Genomic DNA, 24937 nt, shown 5'->3' on the forward strand with positions numbered 1-24937 from the left:
TCTATGATTTTATGACTCTAGGATAACAGATGAATTGCAAATAACTGACAACCACAAGTAGTAAAAACTTCATTTGTTGCTTTTATTTTTATTTCTCTAAACCACTTTCTGAGTGGAGTTTCTTCAGAACCACTTTGCACTTTGGATTCAATTGGTGTTGCGTGGAAGAAGAGAAATAATCATTCCATGAACAAAGAAATTTTATGTAACTCTTGGCCTTCCTTTCAATTTGCAGTCTCAGTGAGGCTGAATGCCAGTGTAAGCTTATATATATAAGTTTAACTTCATAAATGTTGCAGATGTTTTTGGGGAACTACCAAAAATGTAGTATATATAAAGCAGTATCCTAAACCAAAGCAATGAAAACAGGTAACAATTCTAAACATCTTTGCCAAAAATTGTTGAATACTGCCATACTACCTTGAGTTTTCTTAAAAATTTCAAGAATTAAGTTTCAAGAACATTTGATAGAATTTATTTAAGTTATCTCTTTGCCTTATATTTCTTCTTTACTTGGACTGATTTCATACAACAGTCTTATGATCTTGGAGAAGATTTCTCAAGACATTTCAAGGAGGTTCTTGGATTGTTTATGAATCAAGAATACACTAGTTTTAATGACCAGTTAATTTGAATTTCAATATGTCAACGGTTTACGGGTGTTCAGCCCGGTTCCGTGACAAAGGGGACAGGGGATCCACGGGCCCACGCCCCGGGAAAAGGGAAAAGGGGAAAAGGGGAAAAGGGTAATGAGATGGCCCTGAGAGCAAAGAACAGCGGCAACAATCTGAGGAGAAACAAACTAATTTACTAAATAAAATATCGGAACGCAAAACAACACACTATAATACAATATAATTACAATTTAAGCTGATAAATCCAATACAGAGAGAGAGAATGTCCCAAAATCAAGGTAGGCCTTACTCTACTACCGACGATAAGACGGCTGGAGAGCGAGGTGCTGCCAAGACGAGAGACGGGCGGAAAAAGGGACGAGGTCTCGTGATCTGCAAGTTTTTATACTGTGAGCTTTTATCTTTTCCCTCCGGCTGGAAAATGGTAACAAAGGAGCCAAGTGCCGTGGGGAATGTAGTAGTCCTTCTCTTCTGAGAACCAGGTACATTCACTACATGATGTTATGATGTGGAATACCAATAACCAAAAATCACAAAACCGTGACACAATATAAGACGAATGAATGCTATGTTTCTATTCAAGGTTGTGTTTTATGGAATAGTTAATATTTCAGAGGATTAGAATGCATAAAATTTTTGCATTTCAGGTCAGTTTTGGGCTAATAGGAGAAAATAGTTCTGTATACATGTAAAGTTAGAAATAAGCAAATATAAATAACGTACACAAGTCCTTGTTGCATTTGCCAACTAAACGCATCAATATGGAGTGCTTTACTCTTGGAATAGATTCTAGTGAACAAGAACTCAAGCTCTCAAACAAAAGTTACAAGTCAGTTAAATACTTTTTTGTATAAGAATAACCAGGTAGAACATTTTGTATTCTGATCTGGTCATTGTGCTCATGTAGGCACAACTAATAACTCTTAGATTCTACTGTGAAACTTTTAAAGTTTTTTAAAACCTCAGATACAATAGATCAGTGAGACCACACCTCGAATATTGTTCAGTTTTGGATCCCACACTTCAAGAAGGATATTGAGCTGCCTAAGCATGTGCAATGAACAATGAAAACGATGAAGGGACCACAAAACATGACATATGAGGAGCAACTGATAGAACTGGGATTATTTAGACTGGGGGAAAAAAAAAAAAAAAAAAAAAAAAAAGGAGTCTGAGGGGAGACCTCATCATATTCTACAACTACCTGAAAAGAAATTGCAGCAAGGAGGGTATCAGTCTCTCTTTCTCAAGTTGCAAATGATAGGAAGTAAGGATTGGTCTTTAAGTCGTTACAAGGGAATTTTACATATGGAAGAATTCCTTTATGGAAAGGGTGATCAAGCATTGGAACAAGCTGAACAAGAGAAGAGGTAGAGTTACAATCTTGGAAGTATTTAGGATATTTGTGGACATAGCAGTAAGGGACATGATGTAGTGGTGAGACTGGGTAGGTCAATTTGATGATCTCGATGATCTTTTCCTACCTAGATGATTTTATGATACTGTGACTCAGTGATTCTATCCTTGGGATTTTATCCTTGAGATTTACTTACCAGTGACGGGGGAAATATACCTATCTTTCTCCTTACACTCAATTGGAGGGCCAGAAAAATTTTCCAGCAAAAATATGATATTATCCAGGAAAATGGGAAAAAGATGACTACCTTTTCATGTCTATGGGTCTTTGGAGACTACAAAGGTTTTTCAGAGCTTTCATGTAGCTACTGGTCTCAGCCTGTTGTCAGAACAGCTTTTATAGAAAACAGGCTACTGTTAGTTGACTCCTCCCTCTCAGCTGTACAGCTGCAGCTGCAGAAAGGAAACTTCAAACTTTACTACTTTTTGAAGCAATATTAACTTTTGAACAAACATCTGTGTTAGTTTCCTCAGAGTCACCCACTGGTGACTTTGTTGCAGAAAGCTGCTTCTCCTCAGTTCCAGTAGTATGCTTCCTGTTCCCACAACTTTTAACAGCATCCTTAAGATACTGAGTTCCAGTGAAGAGATTTCCAAATGCTCTCACAGGATGAAATAAATACAATAGAGCTAATGCTTTTCTACTTCCCTCTCAATTTAGGCTAATACGGATCTTCCTCTTCAGCTCCTCCAAGAAATTAAGGGATGATTTGAACTCAACAATATCAATTTAGGTAATTGTTTAATATGTGAAGTTAGGATAACTTCTGAAAAAAAAAAAAAGCCTTAGGTGAGATGACAAAAAGCTACATAAAACAGATAGCTTCTGTTCTGCTTAGTTAGAATGCATTCAAACTTCCATTGAGCCCTTTCTATTTTTATGGCTCTGTGTTCTGACTTCTAAGCAAAACCAGGATTCTTTCGAATTCCTGGGCATTTTGCCACCACTTCAGGCCATGGGGCTAATAAAAAACATTAACAATACATAAATTTTATCCAGTGGGCTTTCCTGAACATGTGCAAGTGTTCATATGGTTACAGAAAAGAAATCCACATGTTGTATCTTACATGATTGGAATGCATTGAGCTTAGATCGTTTAGAATACATCCACATGAATACCCTTACATATTTTGATCAGTTAGGACTCATAAGGGGTTCAGGTACTACAATAAGAATTCTGATTAGATAAAAAATTACTATTACAATTCAGTAGATAAAATTATGCATTGTAAAAAAAAAAACACTACTCTTTCAATTTGACTGTTATAGTAACATTAAGCTAAAATATTCATGAAATATCCATATTTTTGTAGATGGAAATTTTCTATCTTAAAAGAGTTAACATTTCCTTTAGGAAGGCAAAACACTTCAGATATTTTTGGGTGTGAGTGGCTAAAATGGATTTGAAATCTAATACTCTGTAAAAATATTTTAATGGGATATTTTGGACCAATTATAATAAAGATAAAACTTGATTTCTTAATGTGACTAACACACTTGACTTCTCCAGCAAGATGTAGATACCATTGTTTGACTATGAGTTTGATGAAACTGGAAAAAAGTGCCCTATTTTTGGCTTCACCTTGCACTGTTTCAAATAAGCAGAACAACAAATATTCTCTTTAGCTATGTAGAAACTGTTGGTTTTTTTTTTTTCCAGTTCTCCCTAGACTAATGTCAAGTAGAAGTATTTTTAATGAAATGTAAAAACATCAGAAGGAGTCCCTAACTTTGAAAAATACCAGCACATTAACGTCATCTAGTCTACCAACATGTAAACATGTTGGGTCTGATAGGACACTTACCATTACTTTATACTTATTTTATTTTACTGAAAGTTGTCTCACTTCCCATGTATTACTTGTACTCTTGTATCATACTAGCACAGTAATTTGATAGTTGTGGATGTTGGTATGTGTAATTATATAAACTGAAGATCAATACAAACTTGCTTCTACTCCAGATTTTGAGAACAGAGTGGCTGAGGTAAACAAGCATCTTCTGCTCATGAAACAAGCAGCAGATGGGTGTTGTAAATAGCAGATAACACTGAAGTCTGAAATCACTACAGTGAAGCTGACTGAAGGAAGGTGGCCCTCAACTAGCTCTCAGCAGCAGCGGCTCAGGTCTTCTACTGGAGCCCACATAGAGCTCATTGTTATATATGCCATATGCATAAATAATTTCATTTCATTATACTGCATTATGTAAAAGAACAGTCATCATTAGGAATGAATCAAATCATTCATATCTCTTGTACTTTTACTCTCTCTAACAATCAGAGTAATGTACATGTGTTTCAGTCTGGGTTTTTTAGAAAACATTTTCTCACTAAGAAATTCTGAATTGCAACACTCTAAATATAGCCATGCCTTCAATAGCAACCATGCCTCTAACAGTTTTAACTGCCCAAATGTCATTGTTTAAGAGTTGCTAATAAACTTTCAAATCACAATATGAAAGTTACATGTTAAATAGTTCTATCCTTAAAATTTCTAAATACAATTCAGAAGAAAAATTGCTAAAACTTTTATATACTTAATGCTTATTTATTGTTTTCAGTTCATTTTTTTTTTAAAGCAGGAAAGTCAGTGTTATTCAACCTTAATTAAAAAAATTAAAATATTCTGTTGAGGTTTATTTTGACTTTATAATGAAAAGTTCTGGTAATCATGTATAATATTAGTTTTGCTTTTGTTATGGACTAAAATGACTAAACTAAACTGACACAAAAACTTCATCATATTACTGTTTGTTTCCATTGTCTTCTTACTTTTGTGTGTTTTTTGAAACACTTGAATTTTCTTACAATAAATGTTTGGAAAACCGTGGGACAAATGCTGATGAATATAGTAGTTCATCTTGGAAAACTGTATAATGTAACTTCAAATATTAAGTGCTTTACTGCTAGTAAGTAGAGAGCAGACTGTGCGTAAGCTACTCCTCGACTTTCTTTTCAAAATAAAATGTTACTCAACTTTCATCTGACCAGCATTGTAGTTGTTGATCGTTCCTGTTTTCTATACCGAATTGCTCTTTTCTCCAGACTTCACAAACTTCTTGGTAAGGGAATCTTCAAAAAGAAATGCTTTGTAAAACCTGGAACATTGCTCTGACTTGAATTTTCCTTGCCTAAAACCAAAGAATGTCAAGTAACTCCTCTGGAGAAACATTTGGAAAAATGTATAATAAGAAGACCAATTATAAACATTTGTCTTCCAGCCCAGAGAGAGTTTTGAAATCATTTTGACTGGTTTACATTAAATGATTAATACAGCAGTGTTTAAGAATAATAGCTATGGAATTTACTGCATGGAACATTTATTGTAAAGAGAGTAATAGACTTGCTACTGTTTGAAAGACAGGCTTGTCTTTAGCTTTCCTTTGCTGGTGTTATTTTTTTGTCGAGTACTTTTATGAGAATAACTTACTAGTTAAACTGTGCTTAAATTATATATATATATCTTACAAACACTTCTGAACTTCAAGAAACAATCTCTGTCTTTTATTTTTCCTTTTTTTTTTTCTTTTTTAACTACTTGGAAATGGAGAATGTTATGTATAAATAACATTCTCTTTGGGGAAAATAAAACATTTCTCATCAGCTGAATAAAATACCTTTTTCACTTTCAAGGTTATGCATACTGCCATATTTTATAAAGTAGAGAATGTTTATACAAATATATGTTAGGGAAAAAAATTAGGTGAACAGACCTTATCAAGTGTCAAAACACATCTTCTGATAAATGTTTTTGTATGCGTTCTTAGTTAGTACTAGTCATAAAAGTATGTCTTCTTCATTCAATGTTTTAGAATGACCATGCATTTAAGAAGAATATAAATTAACAAGAATAAATTTATAAAGCAGATTTTCCAGGCTTTTGTTATATGGGTAAACCTGGAACAAATAGGATAACAACTACAGTAATATCAAATATTTCAACTATTAAACTTCTGCATCTTTATTAAATTTCAGCTGCTTTATTTATTGGATTAATGTTAATTTTTGTTGTAAGTGGTATCCCTTCCAAATTGAATTAACTGTATAATACAATAATAATTGAGAATTACCATCTGTAAATAGTTGATTCTTGTTCTGTCTTACAGGTATATGGAGTTCTGCTCTGTGTCTCTTGAAGGTGGTATTTGGTAAGCAAGAGAAGGATTAGTTGGACATAAGAAGCAGAGAATGGGAAAAAAAGAAACCTCTAAAAAGAATGCAACTAATGACTGAATAATAGATCCATGTGTCTTTTTGTTAATTAATTTGTAAACTTATTACACATACTTTTTTTTTGAGGTGCATGGAGTAATAGAAAATAAGGCTTAAAAACTTCCCAGTCACTTCAGGAATTCATCTGTTGCATACCCTGCTGAAGAGAGAGTTACTGTATCTAAACTGCTCCTGACAGATGTTTATCTAACCTGTTCTTAAAAGCATCTAAAGATAGAGCGTCTACATCCTGCCAGAGCAATCAATTCTGATGCTTAAGTAGCCCCACAGCTAGAAAGTTTTTTCCTGATGTCTAGCCTAGATCTCTTTCAATGATATTTAATTCATTTCCTTTTTCCTTTCCCCTTGAAGAAGGATTTATTTCTTCTTTTTCGTAATAATCCTCTGTATATTTGAAGATTGTTATTTTGTCTCTCTTTGGCTCTCTGCTCTTGAAATTAATCTAGCTGAATTCCTCAGGTTTCTCTTATACACACTAATTTTCTAGAATTCTGGACATTGTAACTATTCTCATATTGCTCCGAAGCTTTGTTTAAATGTGAAGTCCAAAATCTGACTCAAAGTCCAAAATTTATCAGCTGAAATCTCATTTATACTGGATTAAGGTGGAAGGATTTGTTGAAATGTCTAATTTAAGTATGTTATTTCAAGAGCAGGATGCTATGATACATTTCCACTGGGACTGGAAATTAGTCACCTGACAGCCATGCAGTTAGCAGATGGGTGCTAAGGTTCAGATTCACCTGCTAATTCTTAGCCTTCAAAAGTTAGGCACCTTGCTAGCAATATTTCTGTAGTCTGAGGATTTAACAACTCTTCGCAAGATAATACTTAATCTAAAGGCTAGATTGGCATTAGCGAATTCAAAAGAGCTGAATTACATTCCTATTCAAATCTAAAATTTAAAAAGAAGTCTTTGGTCTGAAATTTTAATATTGGCTCACTATATTCTTGCATATGATAGAAATCTCCCCCATTGCCTTTAGACCAGCACTCAGGTTGATCAGCAAAAGTCAAGAGTAAGGAAGTGTATATCTCCACCTCACCTCTGCTCCAGGTGCCTGTTTCTGTGAATTCATCACAGCTACTTTAAATGCATATTTAGAAGCAATGCCATAGCTTGAATTCAACATGCAGTATAAAGTATGCGTTACCACTGAGACAGTTATTCATTTATCTTCTTAGGCTATTAAACAATTAACAGTTAATTTGTTTTGTATATACAAAAAATATTTCTCATTCTAAGATAAACATAATTCATATAGCATGAGAAATTCACGTGCTCTACTTCCCTTTACCAAAGAAATAAAATGGATAGTCTGTTTATAAATCAAAATTAAATCAACTTTGTAGTCCAATCCCTTGCTGGTGTACTCCAGCTTAGTATGTCCCTTGCTTTGATATCAAAAAAAATTTTTTGGCTTTTTGTCTTGAATTGAGGTGCTTTGACATGATGCTGATTTTAAATTATTTTCCTCTATGTTTCTAGTACACAGCCTTTGCTGAATTATCTGTTTCTGTTCCCTCACAGGACTTCAGCTGATCTTTAATCTCCCTCAGAGTTCTCAATCCCCCTCTCACTGTCTCAACACAAACAGATCTGACATTTTGCAAATACGTTGTTCTAATCCACTAGTTCCCAAACTAATATCTGTTGTTGAACAGAGTTGATAAGCAGTTCTGCACGAAGCTTCTTGCCTGTTTGCAGAATTGTCAGCTACTGCCTACACCAGTGTATAGTAGAAATGGGCCTAAAGTCAACAGTGTTTCCACAATGAAAATAGGGCAACATCCTTAGGTCAGTTTAACTTGGAGGCATTTTTTTAAAGGATTTTATAATGTCAAACTGTTTATTTCCAGTGACAAACTGTAAACAAAAGCAGGTGAAAAAAAGACAGTTATAAGTTTAGTCTCAATCTAGTGGCATAGAACTGGAAACCTTAGAAAGATTTGACAAATCTGACATCCCGGGAAAAATGCTTAAATCTTAGTTAATGATGTTATAACAGAGAACGTAATAGTATCAGCTCAGTTTAATGATGTAGCACAGAATCATTATTTAAAACCTATCAGAACTACTCATAGATTCTTATTCCTTAGTTTAAGCTATGACCTAGATCAATTTATATAAATAATAATATATGCTTTTTGATTTACTTCCATCAGTTCAAAACCTCTTTTCATTCATTTCAAAAATGATGGACACATGCATACTTGTGTGAGCATGTTCATGTATACCTGCTGTTTTTAGATAACAGGATAATTTAAACTCAGCTATGTGAATTAGAAAAAAATACACATATATAAATAGTCTTCTTACATCACGAGTTCAAGGAAAAGAACATTTATGTGGGAACTAGGAAATATCAGTGATTTACAGTCTCAGCGTCCATTTGTGATGTGTTCTTCCATTTACAGTAATTTACAGTGTTTAATGTGCATAGATTGTCTTAAAGTGATATATTACATTGTAAAATATAATTTAAAAATATTGAAATGTAGACAATAAGTGTTTGGTTTCTATGACAGTTTGAACTCTGATGTTCATGGGGAGAGGAAGGTATGCATCAAATAGCTATTTGTGTTGGCAAAGAAAACGTTTACAGCAGTAAGTCTTTGATACCTCACTGGTTTACAATACTAAAAAGATGCATAGATCATGTTAAAACAACTTTCCTTTTCTTTGTGACTCTTCTTTGAAAGTTACACCAACAAAACCCAATGAATTATAGCACAAATTTAATAACATTGTTTTTTTAGTAGTTTTAGTAGGGACATGACAACTTTCTACTACTGAAGATCTGTTCAAATTTTATGACATCTTCCAGAAAGACAGCAAACTGAGACATTTTCTAGTTTGTCTGGAAAAGTTAACTACACTAGTTACAAAGGCAGAAATATTAGATTTGATGCATTCATGGTGAACAAATTATTTGCAAGTTCTATTAAAAGCGTATATTTCATAGAATCATAGAATCATTGAGTTGGAAGGGACCCTTGAAAGTCATCTGGTCCAACTCTCCTGCAATAGACATCTACGGCTAGATCAGGTTGCTCAGAGCCTGGTCCAGCTTGACCTTGAAAGCCTCCAGGGATGGGGCTTCCACCGCATCTCTGGGCAACCTGTTCCAGTGCTTCAACATCCTTATTGCAAAAAACTTTTTCTTTATATCCAGTCTAAATCTCCCTTTTAGTTTGAAAACATTTCCCCATCTCCTGTCACAACAGAATCTGCTAAAGAGTCCGTCCCCATCTTTCTTATAGCCTCCCTTTAGATAGTGAAAGGCTACAATCAGGTCACCTTGGACCTTTCTCTTCTCCAGGCTGAACAGCACCACCTGTCTCAGCCTGTCATCATAGAGGAGGTTTTCCATCCCTTAGTTCATTTTTGTGGCCATCCTCTGGGAGGATGTCTCACCAGCTCAGAATAGAGGGGCAGAATCACCTCTCTCCATCTGCTGGCCACACTTCTTTTGATGCAGCCCAGGATGCAGTTGGCTTTCTGATCTACAGGGGCAGATTGTTGGCTCAGTTTGCCATCCACCAGTATTCCCAAGTCCTTCTTGTCAGGGCTGCCCTTTCATCCTCCAGCTTGTATTGATAGTGGGGGTTTCCATGACCCAGGTGCAAGACTCTGCACTTGGATTTGTTGAACTTCATGAGATTTTCCTGGGCCCAATGCTTGTGTATGTCTAGGTGTCTCTCAGTGGCATCCTGTCCTTCAGACACATCTACCACACCGCACATCTTGGTTTCATCAGTAAATTTGCTGAGTGTGCACACAGTTCACTCAGCCAATGTCACTGATGAAGATATTAAAAAACACTGGTCTCAGTACTGACCTCTGAGAAACAAAACTCATCACTGATCTCCATCTGGACGTTGAGTCATTGACCACCACTTGGGGTATGATCTCACAAGCAGTTCTTAATCTTTTGAACAACCCAACCATCTAATCCATATCTTCTCAATTTGGAGAGAAGGGCATTGTTGGGGACGTTGTCAAAGGTCTTACTCAAGTCCACACAGATGACATCAGTGGCTCTTCCCTTCTCCATTTACACAGTTATGCCACCCTAGAGGGCCGCTATGTTGGTCATGTAGGACTTGCCTTTGCTGAAGCTATTCTGGTTGTCCCGTCTCACCTCTCTCTTCAATGTGCCTTAGATTTGATTCCAGGAGGATATGCTCCATGATCTTCCCTGGCACAGAGATAAAACTGACAGGTTGGTAGTTCCCTGGGTCATTCTTTCTACCCTACTTAAAAACGGGTGTGACATTGCCTGTTTTCCAGTTACCAAAGACATCACCTGTCATGATTTTTCAAACATTATTGAGAGGATCTTGGTGAATACTTCAGCCAGTTTACTCAGGAATCTGGGATGGTTCTTATGGATGTTCCTCAGGTGTTCGTGAACCTGATCTTTACTTACAGCAGGAGGGACGTTGCTCCTCCAGTCCCCATCTTCCCATCCAACCACTCAAGGAGTGTATGAAGAGTAGTTGCCAGTGAAGACAGAAGCAAAACTATTTTGGAGTACCTCAGGTTTCTCCTTATTTACTGTTATCAGTCCTCCTCTGTTATTCACTGTGTGGGGAGGGGTACTTGGACTTTCCTTTTCTGGTTTACATGCCTTTAGAAGCCTGTCTTTTTTTCCTTTGCACCCTTTGCCAGGTCTAGTTCCAAAAGGGGCCTTGACTTTACCATCCCCATTCATACACAGCCTAGCAGCATTCTTATACTCCTTCTGGGTTAACTGTCCCTGCTTCCAGTGCCTGTGCAATTTCTTCTTGCTCTCCAGTTTGACCAGCAGGTCCTAGTTCAACTGTGCCAGTATCTTGTCTTCCTTTCCTGACTTCCTACACCTGACAATGGGGAGATCTTGTTCCCTAAGGAAAGCATCCTTAAAGATCTGCCAGCCCTTCTATGCTCCCTTGTCCCTGAGGAGAGATTCCCAGGGAATTTTGACTAACTCCCTGAAGAGTTGGTAGTTGGCTTTCCTAAGATTTTACTCTTTGTCTGTTTCATTTCCCTCAGAGGTGTGAACTCCACTGTTGCATGGTTACTGCAGCCCAGGCAGCTTCCAATCCTGATGTCGTCAATCAGTTCACTTGCATTGGTGAGCAATTGGTCTCATATTGCATCCCCCCCTGGTGTGGATGTCTATTACTTGGCTCAAGGACTTATCCTGTATATATTCCAGGAGCCTCCTGAATTGTCTATAGCTCACCACGCTGCTTTTCCATCAGATATCAAGGTGGTTGATTTCCCTCAGCAGGATGATAGCTTGAGGAATAAGACTTCATCAATAGGCTCTGCTTGATCAGGTGCCCTGTAGTAGACACCAATCACAAGGCTCCCTTTTTTGCCTTGGTCTCTAACTTTCATCCATAGACTCTCAAATTCCTCATAGCCATTCTTCAGGGACAGCTCTTCACACCCTATTTCTTTCTTGACATAGAAGGCAAAGCCTCCTACCCTTCTTCCCCTGTTCCCTCTGAACAGCTTGTAGTCATTTATAGCCGCACTCCAGTTCTGGGAATGATCCCAATATGTTTCAGTAATGGTAAAAATGTCATAGTTTTCTAGTAGAACAGAGGCTTCCAGCTCCTCCTGTTTGTTTCCCAACCTGCATGCATTGGCATTTAAACTGGGCAGCCAGCCTCATCACTTTCTTGGAGGATAACTCCTTAATTCCTTTGAAGCATTTTAAATTTCCTAGTTATCCTCTCCTATTGCCTCAATAGTTCCTGGCTCATTGTCATAGATTTCAAGGATACTGAAGTGTTGCAAGTACATCTCAGGGCAACAGGCTGAGGGCCCCCACTAGCACCCAGTCCCTCTAACCTAGCTGTACTGTCCCACACCTTATCATGGGCAGGCTCACTATTACCCCTCTCCCTCTTCTAATCTAGTTTAAAGCCCTGCCAATGAACCCTGCTAATTCTTCCTCAATTACTCTCTTCCCCCTTTGAAAAAGGTGAACCCCATCTGGTGCCTGCAAGCCTGGTGACATGTAGAAGACCCTTGTCAAAAAACCCAAAGTTTTTGAGGTGGCACCAGCCATGAAGCCAGGTGCTTATTGACAGGATCTTTCCTTTACATTCAATGTCCTTACCCAGTACAGGAAGCAAGTAGACAAATGTCCTGACAAATGAACATTTATGGTAGTTGTCTCTGCTCTAGAAAGTTCATGTATACTTTGCAGCTGAAAAATGACCCTAAGTTCTCCAACATCATTTGTACTACCACTTAAATCTTACTCCAAATGAATGTAATAATTATGTTTTCTCACAGTATATTTTATAGTGTCCTTCTATTACTATTTAAAATGTTATATTCCTAACAGTTTTTTTAAGAGAAACTCATTTATGCTTGCCTGGTATTTGTATACACATACAATGTACCTATCTTTATATATCTGAAGATATCACAGAATCACAGAATTGCAGGGGTTGGAAGTCACCTCAAGAGATCATCGAGTCCAACTCCCCTGCTAAAGGAGGCACCCTAAAATAGGTTGCACAGGTATGTGTCCAGGCAGGTCTTGAATATCTCAATAGAAGGAGACTCCACAACCCCTCTGGACATCCTGTTCCAGTGCTCCAACACCCTTACCATAAATAAGTTTTTCTGTATGTTTATATGGAACTTCTTATGTTCAAGTCTTAGGCCATTACTCCTTGTCTTATTGCCGCTTACCAGTGAGAACAACCTAGCCTCATTCATTTGCCTCCCATCTCCCTTCAGATATTTATAAATATTGATCAGATTCCCCCACAGTCTTCTCTTCCCTTGACTGAACAGACTCACGTTACTCAGTCTTCCCTCATACGGGAGATTCTCCAGACTCTTTATCATCTTTGTGGCCCTCCACTGGAATCCTTCTAGGAGATTCCTGTCTTTTCTGAACTGGGCAGAAAATAGGGTCACACCAGGGCAGAGTAGAGGGGGAGGATCACCTACCTCAACCTGCTGGCCATACTCTTTTTAATGAACCCCTGGATACCACTGTAGCCTTCTTGGCTACAAGGGCACGCTTCTGGCTCATAGCCAACCTGCTGTCCATAAGAATACTCAGGTCCTTTCTCACAGAGGTCTTCTCTAGCAGGTTGTCCCCTAACCTGTACTGATGCATGCAGTTATTCCTCCCCAAGTGCAAGAATCTACACTTGCTCGTCCTCATCAGGTTCCTCTCTGCTCAACTCTCCAGACTGTCCACATCCTGTTGAATGATGGCACAGCCATGCAGACATATTTATATCCCACATATATTTCTTTCTATTACATTTTGAATATAAAAATACTACTAACAGTAGCACAAAAACTGCTGATCTCCTTCTATAGAAGCAATAGCTCACTGTAAATATTTTCAAGATGTTTAATAACTTCTACCAAAGTAATAGCATCTGGCCCAGCAGAGGAAGGAGTTTACATCTTCTCCAGTGAAACATACATTTCTCTGCAATGTTAATTGTAGAATCTAAACAGAAAGGTACAGCTCAATATGAATAAGGTCATTGCAAGTATGCCTAAAATAATTAAAAATAATACCACAGCAGTTCCTTGCATAGATTGCTTCATATATTAAAAATGCTGTGCACTAAAAATATGTCTAATTTATTATTTTTCCAATCTTCCACTAATTTTCTTTTCTTTTCTTTTTTTTTTTTTTTTCCTATTAGGGTTTTTCTGCCACTGGTTCACTTTGTATGACTTTTGTATAATTTGATAATCACAGTATTAAGCTCTGTATTCTAGAGGGATGCCTCAGAGACACAGTACAGATGAGTCTGTAATGAGAATTCTAGACTCCACTGTCCTTTGTAGCTAATCCATAGATTTTAGAAAATGACTTTTTAGTAGAAACATACTATACATTTCACTTCAGATGAAGAAAATTGCATCTGAGAAAGTTACTTGAGCTACTATTAACTAATAGATGAAGACTCTCTCTAGTGTGCTACAGATAGGACCAGCTCAAGGATTCTCAGCCAAGCACAGAATTAATTTTCTCAGAGTCTGGGTGTGGGTCAGAGGAAAGATTTGGGGATTTGGGGAAAATGGGATAGAAATATGATAGCTTGCTTCATCTTTTGTCTTCAGGGAAACGTGAAGGGAGAAAGATAGCTGGTGGGCAACTGTGACGCATGTCTATTATCTTCCCTTGCTACTCTAAACATAAAAATGAAAATCCCACTGCCTAAGCAAATAAGTGGAGGTGATGTTCCACATAGTATGTCTAACCTACTTTATTTTCAATATCTGCAGTATTTTTATTGGGAATACAGTCTCCTGTCTTTCTGGGTTTTGAATTCAGCTGTCTAGGTTAAATTGCTTTTCTACATGTTGAGGATATGTCTCAAAATTAAAAGGTTTGGGATAATGTGCTTTCATTATTAAATATAATCATAAAACAGAACTCCCTGACGACTCAATTTAACAATATTATTAGATCTGTTGGCTACCATAAAATAGAGTAGAAATGAAAAAATTCAAATTAATCTCTTACTAATTAGCAGCTTTCTATAAAATCACAACAAGATGTAAAGCCATGAATATGGAAAATCAGTTTGGGAAAATATGGACTGTGTTTAAAAATGGCAACATTACAATAGATACCAAATCTAATTATGTTAGGATCATTAAGGCAGTTTAGTTACCTTTCTACTCATTTATGAAAACAAATGCTGTCAGTTGAATTCTCTAATTTGAATAACAAGTCATAAAGAGAGTTAATGCCTACAAATAAATGATAAAACTATTCCACCCTAAATCTGGATTTGTCAGCTCCCTTATAAATAAAAAAATGATGTCCTCTTCTAAATGTAATCCTGTTCAGAAAAATATATATATATATGCTTAGTAAAAAAAAAGATTCATCTGTTTTCTTTTTGTGTGTGTGTGTGTTCATGTTACATGGATCTTTCTATTGTCACCTAGAAAACATAATGCTACCGGATTAGAAGATAAGCTATTATTTGACTTTCCGGATATCTTCTGTTAAATCTGTTCAGTTGTTTGTTATAACAGAAATAGTACCACTCAGTGACATATTGAGTGCGTTTGACCACCCAGAACTACATATTTTTAGAAAGCTTTTCCATTACTGAAAACAAATTTAAACCTCCCACTGGTAATCATAACTATAAATTCACAGGAGTTTAAACAAATTCCTCCTTTAAAAAGAAATGCTATGACTGGAAGCAGTAATAAAGCTTATCTCATAAATATCTAGAAATATTACATATTAGTATAAACTTACAATATCTGATATAGCAGCTTGGCTTTTGGGGCATGTGTTTTCACGAGGAGAAAAAGTATACACTGTCAAATTAAAATTGAAATACATTAATAGAAGCTTCCTTTATTGACTCTGGAGAGTTGCCCTTTTTCACTTTCTGGTTATTCACAAGCTCAGACTTTCCCCATCAGACTCTCCAAAGACAATTGAGCAATTAACCTCTGTCTTTGAGGTTAATTACCAACAAAACACAGCTGACCAATGTTTAAAGAACTACCAAGTGTTTGGGTACATAGAACATACACGCACACAAAATAAGTAGAGAAGACTGGACAAGACGATTTTCCACGTTTTAGGTGTATTGTGTTCATTCACCCAATCATAGCATGACTATATTTCATTGGTTACTCATCTAAGAACAGTTACTTCTACTTATCAAGAGCTGTGGTGTAGGCACTTCTAATTACTCATTTTTGATGCAGCAGCTGAAAAAATCTGTTCACATTGACTGATTTCATTTTTTACTGAAAATAATTACTCCCCTCCAAACTTAACCTTGAATGTGAAATTTAAATATCAGGAAACTGCAAAGAAACAAAGGAAAATATGAACAGGAGTGAAATAAGAATGACAGTCATTTTTGCCATCTCAAAGCATTTATACGGGATACACATGATTGAAAAGTTTTGAACCTAATGTAATTAAGTATCCAAAAAAAATTGCTGTTGCACTTGAATAAGTAATTAAATATTTGGATTAAAAGGGGTTTGAACCATACAGTGCACCACCTCTTCCCTGAGATTGCAATTTCATGATCATTGAGGTTAAAGAACACACACAAAGACAGTTTCAACTCAAATTAATTTCCTGACCCAGTTCACATTGTGACCAGGTTAATCCTCAAAAAAAAAAAAAAAAAAAAGGGTTTGAGGGTAGAACAGACAGATGAGGCAGGAGCAAGGCTAACATCTTGAGCTTTATAGTGCTAATCATAGTGGAAGTTTTTATGAAATGAGTTTGATCAACAAAGATATCTTAAGAGATATCTTAAGTGGTCCTTAAGAGCATTTCAGAATCTACTTGGGTTCACAGATATATCTTCAGCCAAAATCAGGGTAAGACATGGACATTCACATCCCTCATTTTCTGCAGTCCATACCTAGGTTTTCTCTAAAGGAAATTACAAGTGTGCGTCAGAAGAGAGATGAAACAAGGTAGTTTTCAGGGAAAATTTAGACTTCATTGCTGTGTGATGTTCGATCAATACATTTGGAAGACTAGGATACAGGGTACATCATAGAGTATTTTTGCATTTCAGTATAAATGAAGCCTAGAGGTTGTTCTCTGGATTATTCTTTCTGAGGAGTTGTCCTTAAAGACTGCGTGGAAAAAAATTGCATGTTATACGTTTATTTGCCATCCCATGCAATTTTCCAATATTTTCCCAGAAGAGCCAGCATCTCCTAACACTCCAAATGATTTATGAGCATAAAATATATATAATCATTTAATTTGGTAAGAACATTATTCTGATATTCATGCAACCGCCTGTTCTACACAGACTAGGCCTACTATAAGACACCTTGAACTGGAAAAAAAATAACATCCCCCCCAAATCCCCACAAATACTGAATATGGAGGTCACTGAAGCACAACACAGTGCTGAAGAAATCAGTTAACTGCTAACTACAGTAAACAATGTCAATCTTTTCTGGAAAAGTGGACTGTTCTGCACCACTTAGCTTGTGTGTTTGGCTTGCAGTTGTAAAGTGACAAAGAATAAATTCTCAGTATGATATCAGTTCATAAGTTAGTTCCATCACAATTGTTATCGATGTTCTACCTTGGTTCATATATCAGAGTAGAGATAATTTTTGCTCCTTTGATGAAGGATGATGCAGAAGATTCTTCTTCTTCTGAACATCATAGCCAGTTGGCCCAGTTTCTGATACCCAAGTTAAAAATATATGTAAAATAAATAAGATGTAACTATCTCTGAGACTTTTTTGTCCAGGCATAAGTAAATATTGTCTTTTTGGTTTTGAGTTTTTAAATTACTCTTCTTCCTATTTCCACCTCCTTTTTTTTTTTCCCTTTCAACTCTTCACTTGCTACAATATGTGTACCTTTGTATTGATTTTTGCTGTATTGAGAATACCAACATCTTTGTATTTATAATCTTTATTATATTGACTTTAAGTTTTTTAGTATGCTCCTGTTATACTTTTAATAGGAAACATTTTTCTCATATGAATATAAATATTTATTTGGCACATGTACTTCATAAGAATGTATGTGAACAGGGGAATGAACACAGATAAAAACTCTCAAAAGATACTGTCAGTGATGTCAAGTATCTCTTTATTTAATCTAGGGATTTTTATACTGAAGAATAGTGGCATCTCACCCTCTTTTAAGGTTATGTGTGAATACATCACAGAATAAGAGAATGTAGTGTGAATAAGTTCCTTTATATACAATCATGGGCATACAAATATGATCAAAAAAGAGTAATATGAGTGCTTAAGAAGTAATTAAAGAGTAATAAGAGTGCTATCAATGTTATGATAGCATCTATACAACTCCCTATTGTGCATTTCAATGAGGTAACTAGTGTGTAACAAATACAGTGAGATAAAGTTTCCTAGTACTATTTGATGTCATTCTTCATTTTCTAGCATTTTAATAAAACTGGGATGTAATCAAAGTTGCTGAGTAATTACAACTTTTTTAAAATGACATGCTTTAATAGACATGCAATTAGGTAACAACAGGTTTTCAGAATTGTGTTGTGTTTCAGAATCACTTCCTCACTGCTGAGATGGATAATTCAAGTGTTTTTATTTTTTTATTTTTTCTTCTTTGATTGTGTACATTTCATCTTCCGGTCCAAAAGTCTGCAGTTTTGGATGCAGGAATAAGTACTGTTTTGTTTACAAGGAAAATCAGAAATCAGATAACAAAGAGGAAAAATGTTTTGCGAACATACACAAATACAAACACCTAAAAGCACACACAAAACACACATAAGACATTCTTTTGTCTTGGTAGGCTTTATCACTGTGAGATTTTGCACAGCCAGGGGCAGAAACAAATGCACATTAAAGCATAGAAGAACAGGAATGCTAGAAAAAATCGCCAAAACTTAAGAATAGTGGTAGACTGTAGGCTATATACTGCCTCGGATCTGAACAGTGTTGGCTGATACAGGCTGCAGATAATCAACTTGTCCACTTTGTTGACATTTTTTTGAAAGGTGGAGGGGTTCTTTGGCACTTTTATTGCAGCAACACAGATGACAGCTAGAAATAAGCAGTGCTTTCATGCTTAAAATGTCTGCCAAGCATGATCATATCCAGACTCTGCTTGAGATGGCACAATACTCCGCAAAAGGCTGGGATAGTAAAACGACTCAATGAGAAGTGACTAACTGGTCCCAGTATCTCTTTGCACGTTCAAACTATGCTGCTAATGCATGTGACTGACAAGCACTGTTATGAGGAGAGCTCCTACGTGAATTCAGTCTTAGCTCCTCTACCTGAGAAAAGCTTATCTGCTTTTTTTCTTTTTGACAATTATTGTGTTTATATGAAATCAATAGAAACAGTGTTGTTTTCATTTAAAACAACAAAACAGAAGTCTTGACCTTACTACATAGCTGAGAATTCAACATTTGGCTGAGGATGATAGCGCCCACTGTGCAGAGCCACTGGCCAGCTGGTGAGAAATTCCGGCTGTCATCACAGAGTAGGGAGTTAACATATTTATCAGATACTTGAGATGAAAAAGAACTAGTTCCTGGGGACTTTTTTTCCCTAAGCCATCTGGTCCTGAGGTGCCTATTACATCTATTATTGAATCATTAAAGTCAATGAGGTGAATAACACGATTAAACTTGTTTACTTGTCATGTAACAGTCGGTTAACATTGAAATGTAACTTCTACTTTCTGATCTACTCTGCAATAAAAATACATCTCAGTTCTCCTAAGTGATACCTACAATTAACAGCAGATAAACGTATTTTAATTTGTAATTTAGTTTGAAAGTGCATTAATTATTTCAAGTCTATTTTGCATATGAATATTGTAGTCATTACAAAATGCTCTCCTTGTAATTAAAAATTAAAACATAAGTAACTGTCGATAAGTATACTCATCATTTCTCTCTACTAACCAAGTAGGTGCACATTTATGGAGATCCTGCACAAAATTGTAAGAAAATTAAAAAACTGTGAAGTTGATCAATATATAAAGATCATATTTGCATTAAAAAGTTAAAGAGTATTTAATTAGCTGGACTTATACAAATGTGAATAAATGGTTATTGTATTAACATAAATAGATTAAATTTCTTTGTACTAAACTGAAATTTAAATGATATGGATTTTATGATTTGAATTAATTATTAAGGACAGGAAACTTCACAGTGGTGACAATGGAATTTAATGTAAGAGTTTCAACAGCAGTAATTAATATCACTCTAGAAATTAGGATCTGAATATGTCTTTTTAGTATAAGGGTTTCAACAGCAGTAATTAATATTTCTCTAGAAATTAGGATCTAAAGATATCTTTTTATATTTATGTTAAGACCTCATTTTGGGGTCTGCACATTTTTTAAATGTCAGATATTCTTTGGTTCAATGCAAAAAATTTCACTTGAACAAAATCATGATCCTAGACTTCAGTAGATTTCAGATTAGAGTGTTAGTGAATAACATTACAGAGCAATGTGGATAATTATTCATATCGAGAAAAATAGAATTAAAGTTAAAATTTGAAAGATTTCTCTATTTGTAGATACTGAATTTGATATAGTTATTAGTTATTTAATTATGAACCCTTATGTGATCAGCTTAGTGTGGACTCAATTGCCCCCAGCATCCTCTCATTCCATGTATCTAAACGTCACATATTATGGTATGTTTTAAGATCTAAACATTTTTCATAATATTTCACTACAGGGATTACAGATGGACAAATACGCCACAATCAGTTTATCCCACAAATGAAGAAGTGATAATAGGAACAACTGTAATCCCTTTTCAAGAAAGGGTGCATAACATGATTAATTAAATAGGTCATTGACCAAGGCTCAGGCAAAAGCATACTGAACACACCTTCATGATCATATTCAGGACAGTACACATAGTATAATCACAGCTATTCTTTTTATTGCCTGTTTCAACACTTCTTCTGGGGACCAGAGAGTGGATTTTTTTAAATTATATTTTATTGTTAATCTTTTTAAATTTATTATTAGCTTTTATTTTTTGTTATTATATTGAATTAATATCTTTTTTTTCCTATTCAGTATCATAGTTAATTTTTTGATAAAATATATAGTTAAAATATTCATTACTATTTAATGGAGTGCTGAGGGATAGGAGATGAAGTTCAGCGAGACCAAATGGTGAGTCCTGCACTTTGATCAAAACAACTACATGCAACACTACAACTTAGGGGCAGAGTAACAGGAAAGCTGTGCCAAGGAAAAGGATCTGGGAGTGCTGGTTGACACTCGGCTGAAAGTGAGCCACCAGTGTGCCCAGATAACCAAGATGGCCAATAGCATCTTGGCTTGTATCAGAAACAGTGTAATCAATAGGACCGGGGACGTGATTGCCTCAGCCCTGGTGAGACCACACCTTGAGTACTATGTTCAGTTTTGGGCCCCTCACTACAAGAAAAGCATGTCTAAAGGTAAATGAAGCTGGTGAGGGGACTGCAGCACAAGTCTTATGAGGCGCAGCTGAGGAAACAGGTGTTGTTTAATTTGGAGAAGAGGAGGCCCAGGGGAGACCTTATTGTCTTCTACAAATACCTGAAAGGAGGTTATGGTGAGGTAGGGATTGGTCTCTTTTTTCAGGTAATTAGTGATAGGATGAAAGGTAATAGACTTCTGTTGATCCAAGGGAGATTCAGGTTGGATATTAGGAAAAATTTATTCTCTGAAGGAGTAGTCAGGCACTGGAACAGGTTGCCTAGTGAAGTATTGGAGTCATCATCTCTGAAGATGTTCAAGAAATGTGTAGATGTGGTACTAAAGAGCGTGGTTTATTGGGCAATATTGGCGCTAGGTGAATGGTTGAACTAAAAAATCTTAGAGATCTTTTCCAATCTTGATAATTCTATGATAATGTGATTCTATGATTTATGCCTGCTATACATCTTCCATGTTGCTAATATCTCAGTAAAAAATTACATAGCTGTTAAATTTTTAATTTTTTTTTTTTAATGAATGTAAAACTACAAATTTGTTAGAATCAATCCAGAAATTTAATTCTGCTCTGGATAAATTTTCAAGGAAGTTACATGAAATTGCAAAGGAGCTGATAACTTTCACATGACTTGAAATATCAACCATACTTGGCTCAGGATCTAAAATGACTGCAATGTTGCTCAAATAAATTGAGCATGGAAATACATGTCACTCCAAAAGTAATGCTTCCTGTTTATTTACATGGAAACAAGTATAAAGAGTACAATACAACTATTTGATGGAGAAAATTATCAGCTACAAAACACTATTTTTCAGTATAATCACCACCATTAGCTCTGCATTTTCACCAGTGGTGAACGAGAGTCTGCATGCTGCATTCGTGAAAATCTTCATGGCCAGACTTGGCTTGTCTTTCACGCCACTGTTGAAACACACCACCCACAGCCTCACTCCACTAGCATCCACTGTTTGATCTCCATAAATGTTCAGCAAATGTTGATGAATGTCAGTGGGTGTGATTATTTCTGCCTGGAGGAATTCAGTTATTCTCCTTTGCTTCATATGTCATTTAATCAGACTGTTCCTCTTCTGCCATTTGTGCACTGTAACAAAATGTAACAGAATACTGGTGGGAAGGTTCAACCTTTACTGCCATACTACCAACATCCACCTCTGACTTTGTGAATCAACATAGTAAAATAAGAGGCATTACTTTTGGAACAATCCCTCATATTGTTACAGCAATCTTTTCCAGTTTTATTTTTTCAAGTACAAATAGAAAAGTACTATATGTGAAAGCCACCCCAGTGATCTAGAACTCTTATCTTTGTGATGACTGGGAATTGGAAGTGGGAGAAGGACCAAGATTTTTCAGTTCATCACCTAAAAGCATTTAAAAGCATTTAAGCAACATGAAAAATTATCTGTTCTCCATTCTCTGATAAGAAGTTTACTAGGTTTGCATAATTACACATATGCTTTCTAAGAGGAAGATAAAAGTCTTCAACATCTATTTGTTTATTTTTAAAGCAAGAAAGTTCAAATTCAACTTTAGAGTTCCTCAGTTAAAAAAATACAGAGAGAAACAGTTGACACAATTTGGCTTATAGTCCTCCAATACCCACGTTTCTCAATCTCTTCCACCTGGCACCTTGGGAAAGCTGCCCAGGTTATACCAGAATTCTTTGGAATAAAATCAGTCCTTTAGCATACTAGGTGTTGACAGGCCAACCTGGATAATGCATGATACTGCCAGGAAAAAAAAACACACAAAAAAACCTCTTCTCATATAAGCTGAATCTTACTGGTTTAGAGCATGTCAGATGATCACTTGAAGAGTTCATTTGTATATAGTATAATGTGATCCTATCTGCAAACAGAATTGTTAGTATTTTATCTACAGATCCTCATGTCTTTTTGGAGAAGGACTAGAAAAGTCAGCTCAAAAAAAAACCAAAACCAAAACAAAACAAAAAGATGTTTTATAAAGTACCCATTCTGCTTACCCTAGCAGAGAAATGCATCATACCTTGGAACAGTTTATTTATGTCTATTGATTGTTTAGGGAGACTAGAATGGAAAGCTAGAGTGTAGCAGTTGGTATTGTTGATGTCTCCAGCTGATTAAACAAGCCTTATCCTTGCAGACTCATACTTGTGTCAAATAATGGTATAACGTTTTATTCTATCCAGGTTGCATCCAAACTTGTCTGAGTCCCAATGACAAAGGAAAATATAATACCTCAATATCAGTTCATACTTGTACAAGTAATTCTATGAGCAACAGAAATGATACAGGTGTTATTGTTTGATCATTTGTTTTTGTTGTTGTTGATGCTGCTGGTGTTTTTTTTTCCATTTATTATTATAAATTATATATTATTATATCTTGGAAGGACACAGTCTGGATAATTCCCCATTTTTCAAGATGGTCTTTCAAGATTTAGTACAGCTTTCTGTTTTTCAGTATGAAAGAAAAAGTTACTAATGCAAACTAGTCGGTCTACCTCCCTTATTTGTCTATTTCCATGGTTTTTTCAGGTAAGAAAAGTGAAATCGAAGGCAGTATTATTTCAGTTGATCAAAACCGTACTGAAGCATTCCACATTCGTAGTGGTGCTAAAAGTGCGCACAGTACAATCCTTTTTTTCTGGTATATGGAGCACGATTACTTTTTGGCAAGAAGGACAGTGTGACTTGACTGTGTTGGTTTCTGCTTAGAAAATCCTCATGATCAGGTCTTTAGATAACAGAACTAGACTATCTAACACACTGTTTATAAGAAATGACAGAGGACGATTTCATTTTCTGATTTTACTACAGTAGAATCAGTTTATATTTTGCTTACTGTTGATACAAGAATATATGGTGTAGAAATGTATAGAGCCATCTAAGGTTGAGCTGGTATAAAAATATAATAATTTATTCTTTTCTTTGACTTTGGTACAAAGATATGTCTAAAAAGGATGAAAAGACATGTAGAATGTGGATCTAGATACATTTGGATGCTGTTAAAGTATTTTGAAAAATCCAGTTGTCATGGTTTTATTATTTTTGTTGCCAGTATTCCACATCAGATCATCATGCAGTGCACTGCGAGTTAAAGAGTTCCATGGATTGTCAATATTTCCAGGTACCTTGTTCTCGGAAGAGAAGAACAACTACATCTCCCAGAAGACTTCATTGTTCCATTTCCATTTTCCATTTAGAAGGAAAGATAAAACTGCTCACGAGTGACAAGAAGTCCCCTTCTTTTACTGCTCGTCTCTGTGGTGTGTGCTCCCTAGCCGTCTCACCTTCAGCATTAGAGTAGGGCCTTTGGTTTTGGACACTCTCTCATTTTATTTGGTTTATTAGCTTCAATTCCAATTATATTGTATCATATTTTGTTATCCCACGTTCTGCTACCATACTTAGTAAATTAGTTTTCTCTCTTAGCTTATTGTCACTGTTTTGTGTTTAGGCCCATCTCCATACTTTTTTTTCCTTTTTCCCCCTGTCCCCCTCTCTTGGGGTGTGGGTCTGTGAGTTCCCGCACTCCAATTAGTCACAGATCTGGGCCAAACCAACTCAAAACCGTTGACATCAGTAAATTATGCACAAAAAGAAACATAAGGATCAAGCTAAGGTCACCTTATTTCATCATCCTGCATCTCTGTGCTCAGCAGCTCTTCAACAAAACCAGT

Source organism: Numida meleagris, chromosome 1 (assembly GCF_002078875.1).
Source record: "Numida meleagris isolate 19003 breed g44 Domestic line chromosome 1, NumMel1.0, whole genome shotgun sequence".
Taxonomy (NCBI): Eukaryota; Metazoa; Chordata; class Aves; order Galliformes; family Numididae; genus Numida; species Numida meleagris.